This window comes from Cicer arietinum, chromosome 3 (genome assembly GCF_000331145.2).
Source record: "Cicer arietinum cultivar CDC Frontier isolate Library 1 chromosome 3, Cicar.CDCFrontier_v2.0, whole genome shotgun sequence".
In the NCBI taxonomy this organism is placed as follows: domain Eukaryota; kingdom Viridiplantae; phylum Streptophyta; class Magnoliopsida; order Fabales; family Fabaceae; genus Cicer; species Cicer arietinum.
The window spans coordinates 52,291,896-52,310,609 of NC_021162.2; the positions used below are offsets into that span (position 1 = coordinate 52,291,896).

The 18,714-nt window shown below is 27.3% G+C and overlaps 1 long non-coding RNA gene across 1 annotated transcript; it reads right to left on the bottom strand.

Moving 5' to 3' along the window:
* Positions 1 to 1,663: 1,663 nt before the first annotated feature.
* On the bottom strand, positions 1,664 to 3,264 carry LOC113784651 (uncharacterized). The gene is made up of 3 exons (XR_003470750.2): positions 3,178 to 3,264; positions 3,013 to 3,085; positions 1,664 to 2,023 (listed from the first exon to the last, which is right to left on the bottom strand). It is a non-coding gene; the product is annotated as an uncharacterized lncRNA (long non-coding RNA).
* Between the last annotated feature and the right edge of the window lie 15,450 nt (positions 3,265 to 18,714).

Here is an 18,714-nt window from a genome sequence, read left to right on the forward strand (position 1 = left end):
AAAATATTTACTATGAATTATTGGGTTTCACTCTCTTAAAAATGAGAAGATTAAAATAAAAATAATGAAAAAAATAATCATTTGAGTTGCATACAAAATAAATAAGTATATATAATTTTGACCAAACAAATTATAATTGTCAAACAATATTTGTCTATATTTTACAAATTCACGGTCTTTATATTATCAATACAAATGTTGCATATACTAAATTTTTTGGGATATAGATATGTGGTTTTCAAAGTCCAACCCCATTTTTCGCTTGTAAGAGATAAAAGGTTTGCATAATCTCAAGCAAATAGATAATACATCTTTTTGTTCCAAAGTGACCTTAGGCTTACTAACCAAGTTTACCCTCTTTTATGTTTTAATTGCAATTAAAAAAAGACACAACCGCCTCTTCAAATATATCTATATTTATATCTATTTCATTACAATACTATAAGATTTATTTTTTTGGCATGTTTGCCATTTGTCATCTATATATTGAAAGACGTAGGATTATATTAAGTTTCTACTATTAATAGTAATATGTACTTAATTAACTAGTGTGGATATGCATGCATTGCATAGAGTTTTTGATTCACATAAGTATAATTAAAATAAAAAAACTACATAGTAAAACTTCACGTGATAAAATTTAATGATGTGAAAATATTTATTATAAATTATTGGATTTCATTCTCTTAAAAATGAGAAGGTTAAAATAAAAGTAATGACAAAAATAATAATAATTTGTATTTCAAAAATAAAAAACATGCACAACAAGAATACAGGTTTTTGTGAGGGCCAAAAGCCCTCACAAATGGGGAAAAACAGCCACAAAGTAGGTGTTTGTGGCGGCCTTAGGCAATCATAAATAAGGTGGTCACAAACGTTTGTGGCGGCCAAAACGGCCATAAAGTGTAAAAAATTCGTTGTCTTTTGTGAGGGCAAATGTCGACACAAACGCCTGCTTTTGTGAGGCCATAGGCCGCCACAAATGCCTCATTTTGTGAGGGCTTATGCCGCCTCAAAGGTTAAAGTTGATTTTTAAAATTAAACTTTTGTGGGGGCCTAGACAGCCACAAATGCTTCATTTTGTGAGGGTTTAAGCCGCCACAAAGGATGTTCTAAATAAAAAAATAAATATTTTGTGAGGGCTTTGGCCGCCACAAAATATTAACTTTATTAAAAAATTATTTTATTAAATTCAAAATTAATACTACAAAATAATATTATATATAATAAATTAATATGAATATAAATGTAAAATTTAAATTAAAATTACAATATTATAATTTAATTTAAATTTAAATTAAATTTAAATTTAATATGTTATATATAATAAACTAATATCAATATAAATTAAAAATATAATATTACAATTTAATTATCATTTAAATTAAATTTAAAATATAATATTTAAATTATAATTATAATTAAAGACTAATTAAAATTAAAATTAAAATTAAAATTAAAATTAAAAATAAATTGAAATTAAAATTAAAATTATAATTAAATTAAATTAAATTAAAATTTAAATTATAATTTAAATTAAAATTAAATTAAATTTAAATAAAAATTGAATTTAAAAATTAAAATAACTATTATATATAAAAAATATAATATTATATTAATTAAAGTAATTACTACCAAACCAAATAAAATATTCCAAAATTAATAAATCATGTCTTACAAACCAAAAATTAAACACACAATAATTAACTAAGACAAGATAAATGTGTTCATACAGATCAAAAATAAAATTATGAAATTATTCAAATTCATCAATTCTCATAATAATTCCTTTGATCAGCTCCACTCTCACCATCATAATTATTTGTTGGAATGTTACCCGACGACTGAAGTCCCTCAAAAGTATTATTAATTTGTGCTGGAGGAGACATCATGGTTTGAAATTGGATTGCATCTTCAATTACAATACCACTAGTCGAAGGAGGAGCCATAACTGGTTGAAGTTGATTTAAATCTCGTCTGATCAAGCCAGTTGTTGGCATAGTTGGTCGATATGTAGTTTGATCTGGTTGAGGTTGAGGAAGTTGATGTGAAAATGACGGAACATAATAAATTATTATCAAGACTATAATTATATAAACCGAAATAAAATTTTAAATGATGTTTAATGAAATTTTTCATAAAATAACTCCTTATATATAAACAAAAATAGAGACGGTTAAAGTATATAATTTTTTTGTACTAACTCAACTACAACTTTTTTTAATAACTAACAAAAAATATTAATATCATCAATTTTAATAAAGTTTTTTTTTTTAAAAAAAAATAGTTATATTGAAATCAATACATTTTACATGTGTTTCAAATTTTTATTTATCACGTAATAATTCTTCTGATCAGCTCCACTCCCTCCATCATTATTTGCTGGAATGTTACCCGACGATATAAATGCATTCTTATTTCATCTTCACTCTTAAACCGTCTACATCGACATAAACAACATGGACATCTCATCCCCTTCATCTTCGACAATTTTCTGCACTCTCTCAAAATTGAGAATGTCTTCAACCATGTGTGTTTGTATATATATATATATATATATATATATATATATATATATATATATATAGCCAGAAAATCGGAAAATTCCTACCAGCATGATGACCAGCCAAGCAAAAAATTGATAAAAGCATGTGGATGACGTATAACACTATCAGTAGCGTTTAATCCGTTAACTGGTGACAACGTTTCGTTGTTGAAATAATGAGAACAAAAGTGTGTTGTTTCACGGTGTAGGTAAGATGAACAAATTGAGCTATCACCTCTAGCTTTTATTTTCCCTTTCACATTCATCACAGTATTAAATATGTTGTCAAATAAATTTTTCTCGATATGCATAACATCGAGATTATGTCTCAAAAGATTATCTTTCCAATACGGTAGATCCCAAAAAATACATTTTTTGTCCAATTATGCCATTGTCCCAAAAAATACATATTTATAATATCACATATATATTTACTAATCTAAATTTAAAATGTATAAAATACTAACTTGATGTCGGGTAGTGTCTGACTTGAAGTTTTCACAGGGCTGAGAACTCTTCGAAGTAAACACAATATCACCACTGTTAAAATAAAAATTCAATAATATTAATTAAATAAATAACTTCAAATCAAAAATAAAATTAAAAAAACTAAATATATAATATAAACTTACCAAACTTCAAGATAGTAAAGAAAAAGTTTAGAGAAATAATTTTTGTAGAGAGAAAGTGGAGAGAAAATTTAGAAAGAAGGTTTAGAGAGAAGGTAGAAGTGAAAAATGATAAGAGGAGTGGAGTGATATTTATAGAAAATGGTTGATCCTTTGTGGCGGCCAAAGCAGCCACAAAATCCAATGGTACAATGGAAATTTGTGGCGTCTTTAACGGTCAGAAAATAGGGCATTTGTGGCGGCCTGGGCAGCCACAAAGTGCAACAGGAAAATCAGAATTTGTGGCGGGCTTTGCCGCCACAAAGTGCAATGGATCAATGCTTTTGTGGCGGGCCGGGGGGGCCCAAACGGGCCTTTACCGTCACAAATGGTTGATTTTGTGGCTGAAAAAGCCCTCACAAAGGACTTAAATTTTAGCTGGATTTTGTGGCGGCCTAAGCCCTCACAAAATAACAACGTTGTGATTTTGTGAGGGCTTAGGCAGCCACAAAATCCAACTAAATTTTAAGTCTTTTGTGATGGCTTTTTCAGTTACAAATATAGACCAATTTGAATTTTTGCATTTGTGAGGACTTTTTCGGTCACTAATTTGTGAGGGTTTTTTTCGACCACAAATAAAGGGATTTCTTTTAGTGATGATTTGAATTGCATACAAGACAAACAAGTACATATAATTTCGACCAAAAAAATTATAATTATCAAATAATATTTGTCTACATTTCACAAATTCACGATCTTTATATTATCTTAATAATATCGATACAAATGTTCCATATACTAATTAGTTACTGTTATGTATTCCCTCAAGACAATGTTTTAAGCCACAATAAAAAAAAAAATTTAATTTTTGTCACTATTATAAATAAAATACATCACCTTTTGAATCATTTAATACTACTTTTACTAATGAAAATTAATTATACTACTTTTACTTTATTGTTCTAATTGTTTTTGCCCTTTTGTTCATTTGAAGCCATTTTGCTTCTTTGTGTACCATTGGGTCAAATATGATATTGCTTCCAAATTGATGTTTGACTTGAATTTACAAACAGTAATGGTGGTGAAGAGTGTGGTTGATGTTGTTTTCCTGGATTGTGTTATCTATGTTATTGTTCTTATATGCAACCTTTCATTTGTGCATCCGCGACAAAAGAGTTTCTTTTACTTGGTTTGAATTTTGAACCCTTTTACTTTTGTTTATTGAATTTGGTGTTTTTGTGAATTATCACTTAATATGGATTATTAAATATTAGTTCACTGATTTTCTTCCATTCTATGTTAATTTGATAGTTTCTTGCTCTTTATTGAAGTCATTTTGCATCTAAACATTGCTATGTCTAATCATTTTGCAGCCACATCTACAAGTGGAGCAACTGAATCCTGATTAAGTCTAATGGCAGGATAAAGTTATTAGCCTAACATGTTTTCTTTTTCTCTCTTACCACATGTTTTCTTAATTGCTATTGGAACATGGAAGAATTCATCCACAATGATTGCAATTGTAACACAACCCAGTGGAAATAGAGAATTTTTGTCTTCCGTAAGATTCGAGCCCTGAAGATAAGTATCGTCTCCATATAGTTCCACTACCAATTGAGTCATTGGTAATGGGACTGTGTGGAGGCGGTACTTATCTCTCAGGTACTTGGCTCAAATTCCTATGCCAGTAACGGTAATAGCTGAAGTGTTACAACTACCAATTTCATTACGTCAGTAGCAGTAGCAGTGTGCATAAGCCTCTGATTTAGACTTTGGATTCCATGTCTTCAATAAAAAATTAAAATTACATTGTTAAACCATAAAAATAATATTCTATGATACAAAATAACACATAATTTTTATGTCCTTTAACTATGAAGGAACAAGTACTGTAATCAAAGCAAAAACTTGCTTCAGTCTCTTTTGCCCTTTGCAAACTCTCTTTGACTTTATTTAGTGATTCATCTATCCATTTTCCAAGAAGACTTAATATGACTTAATCAACATGAAAGGGAACCATTTCTCTCACAACTGTTTCTGTTGATTCTGTTGTTAGTGAGATCACTTCACTTACATATTGCCTCAAAACTTGTCCATAGCATGTGTGCCATTTCCTTAATGTTGGACTGAAATGTTGTCTTTCCTTCATCACCAAAACTTCACTTAATTCTTTTTTTCTTTCTAATTCTCCTGACTTGGCTTCACTGCCTCCAATGTCTTCATTGCATAAAAGAAAAAAATTATATAAACAAAGAATAGATACATTATACTCTCTCCATTCTATTTTAGTTTTTTTTTTTGGGAATCCTGATTCAGTGAAAGGTGATTGTGTAATGGTGGGAATCTTTCTAAGCTGGAATGGGAAGAAACAGACTGGGTGGGTAGGGAAGGATGGGCAGGTGAAGTCTGAGAGGTGCTAGGTGTAGAGTCGGTGTAGTTTTGTCTGAGAGGTTGCTGAATTTAACTCATCAAATTTTTCTTAATGAGTAAGAGTCTTATTATTGTTATCATTATAATTAACTTTTATGTGTTTATTTGTTTTATGTAACACTCCAAAAATTGTATATTTTATTTATTTTTATTTATACTAATGATTCTATTATTTATATTTTATTGTCATAATTCATATATTTATACAAATCTCTTAGATCTTATTTAATCAAAAAATAATTGTTAGTTAATTAAGTGAAGTTTAGTTTAAGAAGTTCATATTAATGTGTCTTTTATAGTTGAAGAATAAATTAGAAGTAAACCCAATAGAAATCTCAAATTCAACTTCTAGTAGCCCATTTTGTAGGCAAAACAAAATTTGCCATTTGTAAGGATTTGGCGGGGCGTAATTGACAATTCTCATCACACTCCCCTTTACTTAAAATTCAATTGTTAAATAATAATAATAATAATAATAATAATAATAATAATAATAATAATAATAATAATAATAATAATAATAATAATAATAATAATAATAATAATAATAATAATAAATAATGAAAGAAAGAGGGAGGGATGACAGAACCATAACATATCAGGGAAAATGAAGAGGAAAAAAAGAGAGAAAAGATGAAAGAAGGGAAAAGAGGAAAGAAGAAGAGGGGAGAAAAAAAAAAGAGATAACACACACTCATTTCATCATCTCATCATAGAAACACCCTCACACCTATATTAGAGTAAAAGAGGACCAAGAGGTAGAGTGAAATAAGAAATTATGAGAAAGAAGAAAATGAAAGTTAAGGTTTCAATATAGGAGAAAAAGTTTAGAATTTCTTGCATGTTGAGAAGGAAGATGGAAACGTGAAGAGGAGTTAAAGTTTCACTTGTAGAAGAAGGAATTAAAATCAAACTTTGAAGGTCTCAAATCTCTTCATAAGGTAACATAGAAAACCCTCTTAAAACCTCTCTTAGGTGTGTTTAGAGATCATGTTTTGCATGTTTGGGTATTGAGATAATCTTATTTAATTTTGTATCATTGATTATTAATAATGCATGTTAGGTGTTTGTATTAATTACTATGAAAAGTTGTTGTTTTATTATTGTTGTTGAGTGTTGTGGTTGTGTTTGTGATGAGATGATGACTGTTTAGTATTGGTAATTACTTGATTTTATGCTGAATTTTGAATGTATTTTACTTAGTTGATCATATTAACTTGAAAATATAAAGTTTGAAGTGAAAATAGTATGGTGTTGTCTTCGAATCCGTATAGGTATATCTTTGGTATTTTGTTCATAACTTTCTTCATAAATAGTGTTTTGAGCTGATTTCTATCCCATTAGAAACTAGACTTAATTACCTACGAAATAGGCACTGGTTTCACCAATTTTCATTGAGAATTGGTAGAGAAAATTGAGTTACAAGTTGGAAAATAATCTATTGTTATGTTTTCGTATATGTATGCTTTATTTTATTAAACTGTACTAATTGAATATCTTTTACGCATAATAAGCATTATATTTATAAACTAGACATCTTAGGCTTTTCAAAATGTTATCTTTTATTCAAATCGGATATTGTTTGATATTTTAATTAAATTACCAAAGTTATAGTGTTTGTGCAGAAAAAGATTATGACGTAACTAAGTCAAGATGAGTATAACAGAAGTAATAGGAATCGGTTTTGAGTTAAATCAATTGGACTGGAAAGCTTATTCCTATTACATTGTTATTGTAAACTTTTTTAAGTTTATATTAAATTTACAAATTTTCGTGATTTTATGAAGTAGATTGTTTGTATTATGAGTTTCTGTGCAATAGTCATCTTGAAATATCTATATCTTAAGCTAGGAAATTCATTTTTGAGTGGAACCAATTGTATTTGAAAGCTTAAATATAACACTCTTTTCTCGAAGTTTGATATGTTAAGCGCATGTTCTATGATGTGAATGGAGATTACTTATATGTTATGATTAGCTATATACTATATTATTATTATAGTTGCATATATATATATATATATATAGGGTTCATTCTAGTTAGATGAACTCTCCGTCTATATACGACATAAGCGAGGGGTAAGCGAGGGCAAGTGGAGCACCACTTACGGACTTAATTATGTCCAATCTTACCAAAAGAGGTTATTCAAGTAGAGGACATTGGGTGAAACCAATGTAGTCTTTATGACTTACTTGATATATTAAGTTTAAGTCATTAGATTACTCATGTATAGTGGCTTAAAGTGTTTCAAATATTTGAGACTAGAGGTAGAAGATGTATTTGAATATAGCTTACGAAAAAATAGTATTATATTAATTTGAAGTATAGTTTACCGAGAGGATTTTCCATGCTTAGCACATTGACATGGTTGGGAAACATCAATAATTGTTTTTATTGAATCTATGTTACTTAGTTTTATGCTCACTATGTTGAGGGTGATGTTTTCCAAGTAACATGTAAACATTGAAAGTCTAAGGAGTATCCGAATTTGCTCAACAATCCTTCAATGTCATGAGTCAGAATCGGATCACGTCTTGAGTCTAGATTAGAGTCATAGTTTAATTAAGTCTCACTTGAAAGTTGTTTTAAATTTGTAAGTATTTAGATATTTATGAATTAAAAATTTCAGTTTCATTTGCATTATGTATATTTTTGTTTTATTCATGTTAAAAAAATAGGCGTTACATTTTAGGTCAACTCCAATTTTAACTTATTTTTCATTTCTTGTGCAAATGCTGAATTTAATTTAGATGTAGACTTTATAATCACGTTTATTTAAATAGATGTCGTCAATAGGTGATTATATGGACTCTCTATCGATGGAGAATGAAGAACATATTACTACCACTTCAGTTGCCCCTCCCTGTAAAGTTATATCAGCTTCTCTTCCACCATCCAAGATAAAAGTAGATCGCAAGCATGAAATCACTTTATTGAAGTGCCTAATTCAAATCAAAGGGCCAACTGTCATTATTGTGGAAACCTGATTAGATTCAACGATGGGATAAGTGCTATGACTATGCAATTGAAAATATGTAAGAACCATCATGATAATCAAGGACGCAAAAGGCAAAAAACATTTCCCTCAACAAAGCCTACAGAAGGAGAATTAGGTGTTGTCTCTTTATCTCATTCAAAGTTTGATCAGGAGGCATGTTGATTGGTGCTTGTGAAGATGTTTGTGGGCGCAAAGCTTCCTTTTCGATTTGTGGAGAATGTGTTTTTTCGAAACTTTGCGAATGTCTTACAACCACAGTTTGATATTTCATCCCGCTCTACATTAAGGCGTGTTATTTGGCCATTTTATGATGTGGAGAGAGGAATACTAAAAAAAATTCATTTCAAAGCATTGTGGGAGGGTTTATCTTGCAATAGACACATGAACTTCTACCCAAAATCTAAGCTACATGAGTGTAAGTGCACATTTCATTGATAAAAAATGGAATTTGCATTCAAATCACAAGCTAGGAGAGTTCATGGCTACAACAAAATTTAAGTACTTTTATATCTAAAAAATCACAAAATTTTATCACAACACATGTTTAATACTTAAAATACATTCATATATATTACTTCATTGTAATAATTTGATCCTTTAACTTTTATCCTAAATTGATCTTTTTTATGTTTTAAAACATGCACAAGTTTTTCCTTTATTTATTTATTTTAAATAATGATGTGTCAATCCGTACAAGATTATTTTTAATAAATTTCTTTTAAATAAAAAATGATAAAACTATCATCTTCATCTCTTACCTTCATCAACAAATACATTTTTTTTTTAGATATTGAGTTATGAACTAAAGTACTCCTTTTCATTTTTGCGATGACTGAAAATTATGTTTTTTTTAATACCAAAAAGAAATAATATTTTTATAGGTCCCAAATTTTTTGTTGCTACAATATACAGAAAAAATATATAATGTGTTTGTATCTTGTATATGTTCAATAAATCATGTCTTGAATAAAAAGTATACTATTACTTTAAAGTGTGATGTGATCTACAAACTAGGAAATAAATTCCTACTAGCCACTATGACGACTTTGAGCACCATTTGACAACATTTATTAAGACTATGAGAATAGAAAAGAACACAGGAGAATTAAGCCTAAAGTAATTACAAAATTAGACGGGCCTTGAATGATTTTTGGTTATGTACAGACAGTACAGCCCATGAAGGCTTCTTGTAATCTGACTTGGACTTTCCAAAGTGTTCACTTCAATTTGGACTCAAAGCATCTTGATGAATCATATTGTCTAGCATGACATTCTCTTCATAATTGTGCCTCAAGTCTCCCTCTTAGATTCTTATAATTCCTTCCTCCTTTAAGAGAATTTATCCTCAAAATTTATAGCCTTTGAAAATTGTCTTCATCCTCCAACTTCAAACACAACTCTTTTGAATTTATAGTGTGCATATCTTCAGATTATTATTATTTCATCTTACTTTAAAAATAGAATAAGCACCAATAGGAAAAGAGTTTGAATTAGTAGTCAAACATGTGAGTATTCAAGTGTAAGAGATTAGTCCAACGTTAACAAAGAATTGAGAAAATATTGAATATGTAAAAGTGGCGATCCATATACATATTGTCTTATGGTTTTTGATTGAGATATGGTATTAAAGTCTTTTGTGGTCCCAAATCATTTGGCCTATTGTTGTTCTCGCATTCTCTGACTCCCCAACAAATTGTATCATTGTCATAGTTCGACTTGGTGGGGAGCTAGAGCGAGAGATCTTAGTGTGGATCTAGTCTAGTGTTGTGGGTGACTTGCACTTGGCGGAGAGATTGTTGAAAATTCAATTAAATAAAACTATCATACTCACTATAATACAGTATACTCCACTTGAAGTTAAACCACTTCAAAAAAATTCACTTGAAACTAAATCACTCTAAGAATTACTTTTACATGCTGAAAATTTATGGTGCAACTTCCATGTTGGTTTTCTCAAGAAGTTCATCAGCAACCAACATAATTTCACAGCACACCTTGAATCAATGTCAACCAATGCACTTGTGGCAATCAACACTTTGTGTAATCATGATTGTATCAACACATCACTGACTTGAACTATACACAAGCTAAAATTGATCGATTCATCCATCAAATTTCTCTATCCAAAACTTATCAGCGGAACTTGACATATTGTAACCGTGTACTTGATAGGTTCCTAGGAAAGAGAGTTGAGTTATAAAAGACCACTTAATAACCAAGTATTTCCTAACCAGAACCTTTCCAAACAACACTTTAACATATAACTCTACTTTTTTGATGTGGAAGATTAGACAAAGCTACAAGCACAAAGTTTACTAAAAACTCTATTTTCCTGAACCAAACCAGAAGGCTCTGATGTCAGATGTTGGTAAATAAACAATCAATGAAATTTAAATAATAATCAAAACACAAAATTATGTTTTCATTTCTTAAAATTTTGTTTAATTTTACCTGTTTTTCAATAAAATTTACAGCAACCTTAATAAAATTTGAAGCAACCAAAACAAACAAAGAAACTCAATTGTTCATTTTTTATTCAATAAATTTATTATGATGCTGCAAATAATATTGGTGATATTTTTGAAATGTCAACATTATTGAGATATCAATTCTTGCACTTTAATTTTCTGCTTTAGAAAAAATATCCTTCTTTCTTACCTATCCTTTCCCGCTAGTAAAACACAACTTGTGTAAATCATGCTTTATAAGTAGGTTTTCCATGTGTCTTGAAAAGCTCTAGATAAACAAAAACATAACAATTCTACAACAAAAACTTAAACACTCACCCTGGTTGTGAAATATTTTTCAATTTCCCTTTCTAAAATTTGTGTTCAATTTCACTTTTTAAAATTCATGTTCATTTTATTTTGATAAAAGACTTTTGATATAAACCATTAGTTAATAAATATAAATTTTGAAAAAAAATGATTTTATATTTTTGATACTTTCATTGTTTCTAAAAATATAAACAAATATTTATTTCAAAAAAATCCTTTATCTCTTTATTAATAAAAGAAATATCAACAAAAAATCTTAAAAAATGAAAATATAAAATATTTTTACAAAGTAAATAGAGGTCCCATTAATTAAGATATTTAACACTATCTTTTATAATAAAATAAATTAAAACTCTATAAAAGATCGTATCAAATATGAATTATATTTTATAATAATTTCTTTTATATTGATCTAAATCTTTAGGTGTCTTTTATATTTTGATATTTAATTTAGAGAACATTAATTTATATGAGATACTATTTAAATTACATTTTACGACAATACTTTTAAATATATTAAAATTGATCGATGTAAATTATATTCTCAAATCAATGAAAATATTGATAAACTTATGATTTAATATAAAATACAAAATATAATATAATAATAATAAAATTAGTCAATAATAAAAAATTATAATTAATTAAGTAAATCAATATAATAAATCTAAAATAGTTTTTTGATAAGTTAAGACTTGACGTATTTGATTAAATATATTACAATTAAGAAACCTTAATTGTGTCTATTTAATAACAAACTGTGTGCGTTTAATTAAATATATGACATGATAAGACTCGGTTATACGAATTTGGATAATCTCAATCTAAATCAATCTCAATTTAAATCTTTCTTAATTTTTGTCAATTTTCTTTTACTTATGTTGATTAGATGGGTTTTTTTCTTTTCAATTTTATCGTTAGATTAAAAGTTTATATCATAAAAATCATGTATGTAAAATTTTATACAAATATAAATTTATTTAACATGTTATTAAAATACAACAAAATTAATGTCTGATTTACTTTTATAAAATACCATTAATCAAATGACATATCAAATGATTTTAAATCTGTATAAAATTTTTCGTGTGTGATCTATATGATATAAATTACTTTCATCCAAGGTAAAAATAAAAATAAATAAATACAAAATTAAGAAAAATAAAGTTGATAGGCAGAGATGGAGAGATATTTAGATAGAAAGAATCTAAACTCATGCTATACATCCTCAGTGGTTAGACTATTTGATTCCCACCATAAAAGACTAAAATCTAATTTGGTAAAAGTATATAGTATTTTTTTTTTAGGCAGAATTGCTCATGCGGTCCCTCAACTTTATTTCAGATAACACTTCAGGTTTTTATTTATTTATTGATTTCGTCATTTATTTAATTTTATTATAAAAAATCGAGAATATAAAGAATGAAAATAAGAGTTTATTTGAAGATTTGAGTTATAAAATTGATGAAATTCGTATTATATTGAAGATGATAATTAATTTTATGAGTTTTGTTTATAAATTTTGATGAATTTTTGTAAAAAATGGATAACATTGTTAATATTTTAAAATATAAAAGATCAAATTGCTTACTTAAAATTAAGGCTAAATTACACCAGTGGTCCCTTAACTTAATTTCAGGTAACGTTTTAGTCCTTTATCTTTTTTTTTTTTCCGATTTAGTCCTTTATTCCTAACAATATTAAATAAAGTATGAAAATATGAGTTTATTTGAAGATTTGCGTTACGAATTTGATGAAATTTGTATTATATTGAAGAATATAATTAATTTTATGAGTTTTGATTGAATTTTTTTTTGAATTTTTGTATAAAAAAGGATAACATTGTTGAAATTTTAAAACATAAAATATCGAATTGTCACTTAAAATTAAAATAAATGACCAAGTCGGGAAAAAAAAAAGATAAAGGACTAAAACGTTATCTGAAATTAAGTTAAGGGACCACGGATGTAATTTAGCCTAAAATTAAATAACGGACCAAATGGAAAAGAAAAAACAAAGGACTAAAGTGTTATTTGAAATTAAGTTAAGGGACTAAATGAACAATTATGTCTATTTTTTATATATAAAATATTTTGTATTAACTGCAACTTTTTAATATTTTATATAATGATTTTTTTAACTACAACAATAATATATGTATATCCATTATTTAACTATACACATTCAATACCTCATTTTTTTTTCTTTGTCTTTGTCTCTGTCTTTCTCTCTTTTTAGATAAAAATACACCTATAGTCCTTTAAGTTTACTTTAATTCTCACTTAAATCTTTTAAGTTTATTTTATTATAATTTGGTTATTTAAGTTACATTATATTTGCATCGTTAGTCTTTTATCTTAATTTCAACAATAATTAATTCAATTGAAAACTTTTGATCATTTGAAACTTTACCAAATATTGCAACAATATGTTCCGGTACTAATTAATCCTTTAAAAAATATTCATCAAATATTATAAATAGTTTATATTTCTTGATTTTCTTTACAACAATTTAAACACATGTAAAACCTTAAAAAAAGGTAATAAAGATATGTCTACATAATCAATGTTTTTAACTTCTTTCACATGCAAGGTAAATTGAACAGTCAATTTGTTGCGATATTTCGATTAAATCTTAAAATTTTATAACAATAATTTAAAAAAAAAATTTAAAATAAAATAATTTTATATGTAATTTAATATATCTTAAAGATTAATTGTATAAATAAATATAATTAAAAAACTGAATCCAAAATTAAAAATAAAAAGTTTAAGTAAAAATTAAACTAAATTTAAAAAATTAAATATATATTTTTACTCTCATTTAATTATATCACTAATATATAACGTTAATTTTTTTAATTTGTTTTTTTCGAAATGTCAAAACCATATACGTGTACATCAATCACTTTTGGTTTAATTATGGACCGAAAACTTTTTTTTCTTTCTTTTTCTGACAATGGACCAAAAGCTTTCACGTCTTATAATATAAAAGTGAAATGATGGAATAGTTGTCAGTTACTTGTGAGCCAACAATTTGCCTTGACATAGCTTAACTTAGTATTTTTTTTTATAATTTGGTTTAGCTGATTTTTTTTTCCAATGGTGTATTATTACTCCTACCATTACTCAATAAATAAATGTAACTTTAATAAAAATAATAATTATATAAATATTATTTTTCAGTTTTTAATATAAAAATAATTATTAATTTTTTAATTTTACTTTTAATTTAAAGAAAAATAATTGTATGTTATATTAGCGTTAACTCAATAAAAATAATTGATTTTATAATTTCATGACATGACTATAACTTTTATCATAATATAACTACTCAATCAATAATTTATATTGACTTTCACTATAAAATTATTTAAATTAATATTATATATCTATTAAATCTTAATTTATATTATGTGTGTTATTCTCAAAATAATATATTTGAATTTGTAGTTATTATGATTAAAAATACATCAATTAAGAATAATTTAATAATTTTTTTTATACAGATGTTAATTTCTTTATTCATGTATGTAAAATGAGCAGTAATACATTCATTATTATAATGATTTTTTTAGCAGCATTGTTAAACGAATTGAGTATTGTACTTTGGTGTATAATTATATATATTTTAACAAAGTGATAATAAGAGAAAAATAAAAGAAAATAAAATATTAAATGGGTATAAGAAATTTAAATAGATATACATATAAGAGATGTTATAACTTCTGAATGATAAGCGCTCAGTGCAAAATGCAATGATATTGGTACAGAGACAGAGAGAGAGAATATGCTGAAGTGAATACAAAATTACTCGATGACAAAATCAATTAATTTTAAGAGAAAATTTTCTGACACTTGCATTTAAAACTTTATCCTTTGGGTTATGCTTAAATAAATAATTGAATTTAAAGGTAAATACGTTGTCGGCCAAGAATTTTCTATATATGTTTGATAGATAGAATTAAAATAATTAGGAAGGCTTTTGCATGTTAGAAATCATGTATGATTGGAGGGCTAGGTAGCACCAGTGTATCATTGCTTGATTCCATAGAAGCGTAAACAATGCAATACAATGCAATGTCCCTCTCTATAAACTTCAATTATTGAATCCCTCTACGTGCCATCTCATTATCTCTTAGATACCCTTTTTGAAAATAATTGATCAATTAAATACAAGTAGTCTCTCACACAAACATCGTGGATCCAACTCAAGCCTTTTCTCTCATAGTTGAAAACATCGTATGTCTTAAATCTTAATAGCTTATCCATATAAAATGTCACAATATTGTATTATAAATTAATATAATATAATCATTAGCACATGGCAAATGCCGACATTTTAAGAATTGACCGGTTGAATTGAACCGTTGCATGATATAATCTATTTGATGTTTGTTCTCTTTTTAAAACATTTCGCCAACCTATTCGTTGAAATTGTAGCCTTTTAGGATTTTTTTTTACCATTTTTGTTTATTTTTAAACCAAATACCTCACCTTGAGTTTTATATATCAACTTGTTCTACTTTTTGTGATCAGGTAAAGACAAATTTTTTTTCATCCAATTAGAGGTCGTTGACCGGAGATGCAAGGAATTTTTAATATTTTTTGTTCGTTTTAAGTTTTATTTAGTTGTTAATATGTTAATAAATAATTAAATTAATAAATAATTATATTAAATAATACATTAATAAATAATAATAATATATTAATAAATAATGATAACAATAATAATAATAATAATTATTGTTATTATTATTAAAAATTGTTATAATTAAAAATAATTAAAATAGTAAATTATATTATAACTTTCAAAGAAAATACATTAAAAAAAAATGATACATCAAATTTGAGTAGATGTGTCCGCAACGTTTGGACAATGTTTCCTAGTATGACCAGATACCCGACATAATCCACATTTTCTTGGTACCCTTTCTGAAGTGTCCATTTCAGTTCTAATGTGTTTGCTCTTTGGACGATATTTCTTGACTCTCTGCATTAGTGGATTGTGACACAACTTAATACCTTCATATTATGGCCAATATTCTTTGTTTGGTATGGGTGGGAACGCTTCATCGTAGACTTTTAGTAGCATTTCCTCCTTGTACACATCATGTATAAAGCTCCAATAATCATATTTTATGATAGAACATGCTGCTATGACATGTGAACAAGACATATGTTTAGCTTGATATTTCCCACAATCGCACCACTTGTTAGGAAGGTTTACACTGAAGTGACCAATTGGTCGCCCTTCCCTTGAAACTATTGTCTTGTAGACCATGAAAGTATGGTTGCTCCGATCAAAACTATCCACTCTATGACTATTGGATTTACTTATTTCCAATTTCATAAAATTTATGCAAGTTTCTTTGTATACCTGACCAGAAGCTAAAGTTGACGCATGTCGTTTTCCCATGGTTGGAAACAGTGTCGCTATTTTAAAATAAGTTGATTGGACCAAAGTAGTGATGATAAGGTTGTGCGTGCCTTTTAATACTCTATTAATCGACTCCACAAGGTTGGTTGTTGTAATACATAAGTTAATTGTCTAGAATATAACTTGAGCATTAGCATAATTCGACAAAAGAGATGATAAGTACAATCTCGACACAAAGTCATGAAAATGTTTTCATACACATACTAATCCTTAAAAGAAAAAAAAAACATAGAAATATGGAGTACATAACACATCCATGGTTCAAAATAGTTCCCTATAAATTTTAAGCAGACTATAGTGTAAACTTATACGCTTCATTTCTCCAACATGTGATCTAAGTCTTTTTACCTGTAACACATTTGAATAAAGTTGGATGAGATTACATCTCAGTGGGTCCCAATAAATGAAATTAAATCAATTAGCATCCTAATTCAGGACTATATTTATTTTCTGAGTTTCTCCTCAATGTAAAGTTTTGACTCTTTCTAAATATTCAAGTCATTAGACGTGAGTAATCTAACGACTTAAACTCTACCTAACAAGCATGTCATAAAGACTACATTAGTTTTACTAATGCCCTCTTCTTGTTAGTAACTTTATTTTGGTAAGATTGGACATAATTACGTCCGTAAGTGGTGCCCCACTTACCCTCGCTTACCCCTCGCTTCCGTCGTATATAGACGGAGAATTCGTCTAGCTAGGATGAATCTATACTTCTCACTTTAATCAAATATATAGGAATTATATACAACAATCCACACACATATACACACAAATATAACATCATCTATTAATACATATATTAAAGACTACCATACACTCAACCTTGAAAATTATTATGATAACATAAGCTATTAAGTCAATTATATCATACAAATCACACAATGTAAAATAAAATTCCAGAGAATATATTTAAGGTAGATTTTTCCCAAAGTAGTCCCAAATTTATGTTATAACAACTCAAAATTGGGTTTAACTACAGAGTCAACTGACAGGAACTTATAAGCATCATAATTGAGTGAATGAGTACTCTTTGAAAAGCTTATGATGTCTACTTTATAGATAAAATTTTATTTTATTTTTATTAAACACCAATTCTTGTAGTTTATCAAAATAAAACGCAATGATAGAAAACAAACAAAACAACAACTCTGGTCTAACTTGTAACCCATTTTTCAGCATCCATACTCAAAATTACAAATTTTGTACTCAATTTGAAGGTAATTGAGTCTAGTTTCCATAAAACTAAAAATAATTCAAAACGGATGTCTATAGAAAAAGTTATGACCAAAACATCACACATATGTCCTGCGAAATTCAAGTTAATAACATTTTTCTATCACACTAATTTCCTAACAATTCTTTGCAACAATAATGCTACAAATTATGAGTAAATCAGTAATGAACACATCAAAACAACATCAAAAATTTCAATTTACTCAATTCTACAATAATCTATTTCAAAATCCCTAAATCCAACCAAGAATAAAATAAAAAAATCCCTTTCTTTATTTCAAACTCTTAAACCCCAAATCTCTAACCTATGGAACACATTATTTCATACATGCATGAATGAGAGATAGAAAAAGGGAAACTCACCTCTTGATTTCTAAAAGAATGGAGAAAATGATGATACCCTCAACTCTTTCTCTTTTTTGGGTTGTCAATGTTTTTGGTTGTTTTCTCTTTTCTTTTGTTTTCTCCTTCTCTTTTTCTTTCTCTCACTCTTTCTTCTTCTCTATCTCACCATTTTTTTTTCTCTCCTTTCTTTTCTGTTTTGCCGTTCTCTCCTCACATTTCCTCTTTTTCTTTTCTTTTGTTTTAATTTATTTTATTTATTTTACTTTTAGTTTACTACTTTCCCCCTTTCTATTATTATTATTATTATTATTATTATTATTATTATTATTATTATT